Source organism: Psammomys obesus, unplaced genomic scaffold (assembly GCF_907164565.1).
Source record: "Psammomys obesus unplaced genomic scaffold, mPsaObe1.curated_primary_1811, whole genome shotgun sequence".
Lineage (NCBI taxonomy): Eukaryota > Metazoa > Chordata > Mammalia > Rodentia > Muridae > Psammomys > Psammomys obesus.
Window position 1 is genome coordinate 6,002,704 of NW_026591086.1, and position 7,640 is coordinate 6,010,343.

General features: G+C 44.0%; 1 pseudogene; it reads right to left on the minus strand.

Annotated features, from left to right (window-relative positions):
* Window positions 1-2,327: 2,327 nt before the first annotated feature.
* Window positions 2,328-2,439, minus strand: LOC129679034 (small nucleolar RNA SNORA17; annotated as a pseudogene).
* Window positions 2,440-7,640: the final 5,201 nt, after the last annotated feature.

The window sequence follows — 7,640 nt, forward strand, 5'->3', positions numbered from 1 at the left end:
TCATGGGCTCCTCTCTGCCTGACCAGTGCCTCTCCAGGTCTAGCCTGGAGAGAAAGGTTCAGAAGCTCAACTGCCTAGATTCTGTTTTCCCATAGCCAGAGCTGAGTCTGACAGAACTGAGCTGTTCCAGTGTCCTGGCTTTACGGAAGGGTGTCCCTAGCGTGTGTCTTGTGACATCTCTTTTTTTAACCACAGTTTTTTGCTGTTTAAAAAAGGATTTAACTTTTAAGTCTTCCTGCAAATATGTTTTACATGTTGAGCAAATACCCTATACCTGATAATCCCCTTTCTTTTCCCTCATCTCCCATGTTAGCTCTCTGTGTTTCCTTAGACAGTTTAACTTTTGCTTTCATGTCATATATACATATATAATTTTATGTATGTATGCAAAATATAGGCATGATATTTGAAGGAAAAGATATTTGTCCTTTTGAGGAAGCCTTAATCTGCTTAATGTGATAATCTCCAGCTGTATCCCTTCTGCAAGAAACCTATCTTCACTCTTGTGTGTGTCTGTGTGTGTGTGGCTAAAACATTCCATTATGTACATGTGCTCATTTGTTAACAAACACTTAGGTTTGCTGCATTTAGCCACTGCAAATAGTGGAACACTGGTGTGAGGGTGCCTCTGTGATGGATTGAAGTGATGTCCTTTGGGTACACACCCAGGAGTGGTATAGCTAGGTCATGTGGAAGATCCGTGTTCTGACTGTGTGGGTTATGATATGATGGATATGGACTGAATAGGCAGAAAGCTACGGAGCCCTTGCTCTGTGATCTTTGTTGACATTATGGTCCAGGTTTTAGAATCAGTGGGGCTGGGGCTGGATTTACCCAAAGAGGTCCTCTTTAGTAACTGGCACTCAAAAGGCATTTCTCAGACACAGAACACATACTAGGTGTTGACCATGCCGTGTCTCCTTCGATTTTGGGTTAGTTACTTTTCTATTGTTGTGATAAAACCGCATGATACAGGCAACTTATAAAAGGAAGAATTGGCTTGGGCTCACGGTTGCAGGGGTCTATGGTCCATGATGGCAGAGCGGAGGCACTGGGCAACAGGCAAGGTTGCTGGAGCAGAAGCTGAGGGCTCACATCTTGAACAGCCACCACAGGGTAAAGAGAACAAACTGGAAATCGTGTTGGCTGTAACTTCAAAGCCGGCCCGAGTGACACACTACTTCTAGCAAGGCCGTGCCTCCTAAACCTGCCAAAACAGCGCCGCCAACTGAAGACAAAGAATTAGAACATCCCAGCCTATAGGGGGCACTGTTAGTTAAACCAGTACAGATTTGGTCATTAGCACCTTCCTAGCCGATGAGCAGAACTTCAAACGCCTGCCCTCGAATGACTCAATAGGTGTTGATTGAAACGTGAAGATGAATACCGGAAGTTTTTGTTTCCTTGGTAAAAAAAAAAAAAAAAAAACAAAAAAACAACAAAAAAACAACAAAAAAAAGATTAGGTTTCACAGAGGCTTAAATTTACTTGCTGATAGCAGCTTGCTGTCAGCGGCCACTCCGAAATTCAACCGATGGATCGGAGTCTGTCCACTGAGCTGTGATGCATTCTCATGCTACCAGGGAGCTACTGAGGCATAGTTTCCCCCAGAGGGAGCATCTCAGAATTGCAACACTCTTCAGAGTACCAAAACAGTGTTAGCTTAGGAGACAAACTACATGCAGTTATGAACTGGATTCATAACAAAGAGGTTACAAAGCAGAATTCCACCTAGATAAGCCCAGAGGAAAATGGTCACCACCTATTTGGAACCTGCTGTGTTTCACACTCTCTGAGAACAGTTAACATGACCATCTTGATTGAACTTTAGGACCACCGAGTTTCTTCTTCCTTCCTCCCTCCCTCCCTCCCTTCCTTCCTTTCTTTTCTTTAACTTTTTATTGGTTCCTTGTGAATGTCACATCATGCACCCCAATCCCACTCCTCCCTCTCTCCCCAAAGACACCCTCCACCCTTGCAACCTCCCCCACCAACAGGGAAAAAAAAAATCTCGTTGTGGAAGCTGTAGTGTGTCCCACAGGATACCCTGTTGTCCACATTTCTTTGCTTACAAATGGTCATTGCAGCGACTCCGTAGTCTGGCCCAAGTCCTCTGGCTTCTGCTCTATCAGCACTGGAACTCACTGAGACTATGGTGGAGCTGCTGTAGTTTTGAATCTATAGGATACACCCCTTCATGTACTCCAGAAGTTTAGTGATAAGAGAGATGTTAGGGGGGACCGAACTTGCTGTCACTTCAAGCTTGCTCCCAGTCTGGGGCCCCTAATACCAAACTGGTGGATGTCTCAGGCTCACTTTTTTCAAGAAATGTTAGGCTAGTCATCCTTCAGATTTTCATAGGTCAGAACAGTGAGCACCTGCCACCTGCTGACTCACGCATGACACAGCAGCCACACCTACAACATCTCTAGGGGTACCAGGGCATTTCTTCGAGTGTGTGTGTATACATACATGTATGTGTGTGCATATACATGTGTGTATGCAGGCCAGAGGTCGACCTTTGCTGTCATTGTGCAGGTACTATCTACTTTGTTTTCTTCACACAGGGTCTTTCACTGACTTAGAGCTCACCAAATAGGCTAAGGTGGCTAGCCAGTCAGCCCTAAGCATCTGCCTGTTTCTGCTTCTGCTGTGTTGGAGTAACGAGGGTGTACCGCCATGTCCAGCTTTTTATTTCAATAGGTTCTTGGAACTGGACTCAGATCTTCATACATGTAAGGACAACATTGTATTGGGTGACCCATCACCCTAGCCTTCCGGGGCTACTTCTAAAGAAACAATGTGATGGCACTAAAACAGCATGTCTAACCTCTAGCTTGGACTGAAGGACCCCATTCGAGTCAATCCGACAGACATTTATTGAGCGCCCGGTGACGGTGGGCTAGCCAGTTGAAAAAAACAAAAATGAACCTGCTTTTAGCGAGAGTACAATGTGGTGATATTACACGTCCTGACATACAGTAGCTGCTTAATAAAATAATCGTCTCATGTAGGGACAAAGAGTTAATGAATGCTACCACTGCCATGTAGAATAGATTCTATTAGAAAAATCTAACATCAAAATTTATGAGAGGAAGTGTGGGGCAGCTCTAAGCTCACATAACATGAGTGGATATTAAAGATTAGGTAAGCTAATCCTTGTGAGATGAGAAAGCAGAGGCCACAATAATTTGTTCAAGGCATCAGAGCCTGCTGGCGGCAATGCTTATGGGAAAGTGTCCTTAATAATCCACCGCTCTAAGATTTGTATTTTTTCTTTTCACATTGGCACCATGTCAGCAATGTCACTTCGGTTTCTCTTTGCGTGTAATCGTGAAAGTGCTATTGTTATGCTCTTCCTTGGAGAGCATCTCTCTATGTTCCCTCAAGCATGGGGATGTGGGCATTAGCCAAAAAGAATCGATTACGTATCAGTCATAACAAGCAGGTTCTTTCGAAAGAAATGAGTCATCCTGCAGATCGAGCTTTTAATACAGAAAGCTTGTTGATGGCTTTTATGATTCTCCCGATACCTCTGAACACATGGCTCTCTCTCTCTCTCTCTCTCTCTCTCCCTCTCTCTCTCTCTCTCTCACATACACACCATATCAGATACCCAACGGTGCATCTGCCCTGAGACCAGTGATATGCAGAATTCTACTGCAGCAACAGCCTCAAGGATGCACTCAAAAACTGCTGACTTATGTAAGGACAAAGTAGCTCTCTATCACCTTTCTTCCTTACTTATCCATCCCATTCTCATCTGTCACTTCCCAGTCACCCTAATTAGGATTGTTATTGGAGGTGCCAGGAGTCACATTTGATTCTGCCACAATCTCCACTAGTTTTTGTTTTTGTTTTTTTTAATTTCTACAACACAACAGCATAAACCAGTATGATCATTTTTACTAAGTAGCTATACTAAACATTTTTTTCCCCCCTAAGGAAGCTGTGAAGGCCTCTATTGATTCTCTCCCTCATTACTGTATGATCTATGCATCTGCTTCTTAGGACAAAAAGCCTCAGGAATAAACACAGCCAAGACATTTATTCAAACAGGTTAGTTATCCCAAATGAGATCGCCATGACAGTCCATGCAAAAACCTCAAAGCCGGCAGACTCCAGGCTAGCATCACACTTTCATTCCAATTACCTTAGTCAGCACACATACACGCTAAAGGCTGTTCCTCTGTTGTATGCATACGCCATTTGGCAAATATTTATTGATAGTTTGTTGTCACGGTATGGCTGTGATGTGCTCCTATCAACATTTATCTTGAATTTTAGTTGTCAATGTGATGCTGTAGCTTCAGGAGGTAATGAAGTCATATGGGAACCTACCCTCATGGAGAGATTAATGTTATTCCTGGGGTCTATGTTAGCTGCCTCCAATACGGTTGTTTGGGATCTGCCTAACTCATTTGCCCCCATCTTGTCCATACACACCTGTCTCCTCTTTTGCCATTTTTCCCCCTTTATGGAGCCCATGGGTCCTTGTCAGAAGTAAGATACCGCCCCCTTCTCAGCTTCCAGAACTGAGTTAAAACAAAAGTTTTTTTTTTCTTTATAAATTACTCTGTCTAGAGCATTTTCCTATAGTGACAGAGAATGGACTGATAGGACCATCCTTTGGTTTTGAATCGTACTTTAATTTAAAAAGATATAAACACATGAGCCACTTTGACATCACATGGTAGACTCTTAAATATCGTCTCACACAGCAAGTATCTCCAGGCAGCTGGGCAGACTTGGGAAGGCAGGAGTCTTGGAACACATGGTGGATTTACTCAGCCTAAACTTGGAACTGGCCAAGACATTTCCAGAAAGTGAATGAATACACGGTAGCATAACCAGTCCACAGCGTATTGCTTGGGCTGTGAAGATGGCCCGAGGAGTAAAACACTTGCCAAGCAAGGATGAGATCCTGAGAGCTCACTCATAGCAGAATACAGAAGCATATCTGCAATCCTAATGCTCCTATGGTGAGATGAGAGGCAGAGGCAGGATGAAAGGAAACTTAAAGGGCAGTTAGTTTGTTTTATAGCTATAGCAAACAATAATGAGATCGGAGAACCTGTCTCAAACAAGATAAAAGGCAAGGAGCAATAATTGGGGTTATCCTTTGACTTTGACACACACTTTGTTGCAGGCATACACCTGAACACACACACACACACACACACACACACACACACACACACACACACACGAACATGCACACACATGAAAGGGGGGGCTATAAAAAAGACATGGAGTGATTTTTTTTTAATTAAAATGACTCCTTTATTAGAAAGTTGGGTTATTAGCTTGGTTTATTATGTTATACTTAAACATTTTAATTTCAGATACAGGAAACTGTCAGGTAGCCTTTAGCTTCAGCATGCATCCCAGAAGTTAACATGCAATTACCAGCGTGACTGAAATTAGGTGAACTTTCTTCATCCTGAAGATCTGATAGGTTCATCTTAGTATCATCCAGCCTAATAGAAGCCAATTTGAAAAAAAACCCTATAAACTATGATTTCACCTAAGTGAGTGACATTCTGGAAAAACTATGGATATAGGAGGAAGATGGTTTCTAGGGCTCGGGAGGCAAAAGAAGGATGAAGAGGCAGCTCAGAAAGGATTTTTAGGGCAGTATGAAGGTTACTGTCAATTGTCAACTAGGCCCTTAGAAGTACCCCTGAGTATCTCTGTGTGGAATTGTCTAGATTCAATTGGCCTGTTGGTATGTTTGTGTGGCATTATCTTCATATGATAATTGTGATGAGAAGCCCTGCCCATGGTGGGTGTCACTATTCCCTAGGCAGCAGATTCTGAACTGTATAAGAGTGGAGAAAGTGAGCTGAGAACTAGCATGGATATATTAACTCCTGTTCTCTGCTCTTGACTGAGGATGTAAGGAGACCAGTTCTCTCGAGCTTTTGCCGTCATGAGATCCCTGCTGTGATGGATTTTACTCTGGAGCTCTGAGCCGAATCAACTCTTTCCCCCTCAGGTTGCTTCTGTCAGTGTATTGTAACAACTGGAAAAGAAAGCAGGGCAGGCAGTGAAACTGCTCTGTGTGAGGATCCAGCTAGGCCATTTTGTGTGTTGAAACCTGTAGATGGTGCAACACCAAGACCAGCCTGCTGTGTAGCCATTTTCTTCAGGATATATGTTGCCTCCTAGAGGGTGCAGAGAGGCTCTAAGACTCAGGAAGCCAACGGGATTAAGTTCAGAAACTCATGATTCGTGAGGCCCCACCTCAAGGTTAGCAAAGCAATGAACTATTTCTGGGGAGAGGTTTGGGGTAGTCTGCAGTGGATCTGCCTGCAAGGTGGACCCACAGCTCCAGGGGTACAACTCTGTGAGTCATCATCTCTGCTGGGGTGGACTTTTTGGTGATGTGTCTGTCTTTGAGTCATCCGTGCTCCTGTTAGTAACCCCAGCAAACTCACTGACTCACCAAGCTAGTGGAATTATTTCTTTCAGTTTGTTGCTAGTGCTGTACTGAGGGTGAATAGACCTCTTCAGAGGTCTCATGATAGGACCCTAATATGCACTAGGCATTTGGGCTGCCAGCATCCTCTAGTTTGGATTCATCAACTGAAACAAACATACCATGCTCTGCATGTGTTGGGCCAGGGAGTGGAGAGGGGATTTCTATGCTTTCTAGTTCTATTTTTCTGCCATCTTGAAACCACTCTAAAATACAAGGTCCACAAGAAAATCTAATGTGTATTTCAGCCCCTTCTTCTGCCACAAGTCCTTGGTTTGTTGGTTGACCTAACAGCCCAATCAAATGAGAATCTATTCTGGTCTCACTTATGGTCCACCCCCACATTTCACTCTCCTTCCTTCTATTAGACTATGTTAGAGTCTTTCCTCAAATAAGGACTGCTTTCCTAGTATATCCACCTAACGTGGAATATTCAAGGACTGTAGGCATTTCTGTTACCTCCCTAAATGCTAGAAAAATTTGCCCCACTCTCTTGTGCACAGTCTGCTATGGACACACTTCTCTCAGGCTTAAGTCTGACCTGTCCTCCCTCTGGAATCTTCTGCATGCGTTTAAGGCCTTGCCTAGAATGGCAAGCTAGATGGGAGTTCATTGCTGGAAGCCATTAGGCATCAGGGAGGTCTCCTGACATTTTGCTTTAGCTATCTATGCCTTTGGGCCATCCATGAAGCTGCTTGTTTTACCCCGAGAGGATGCTCAGTGTGGGGAGTGCGGTGCTTCTGCACAATGGAGGGACATTGATTTCAAATCCATTAGCATAATTCTGCCCGGAGACATCGATTGCCTGGGAAGGGCACCCTGTCACTAGAGATGCTGCATTACTTTTGCTTAAGATGGTCAGAAGATGAAATAACGGGGCTCCGTAATGAAGAGATATCTCTGCATCAGAGGCTTGGATGCAGGAGGCTCCCTGGTTTTAAGGCTGAATTGCTTATGGTAGGACATGGATTACTTTACCTCAACAGAGGCTCTGCAGTCTGCTCTGTTCAGAACAAAGACGCCTTGATGGGCCTCACAGATGGCTCCCTCAGGCTTTCTCGGGAGAGGCCCCTCAAATCCGTCAGCCTCTGTCTTCTCTCCTTATTCTTTGATAAAGAACTAATCTAATAACCCATCTCCTGTCATGCTCCGTTATTGT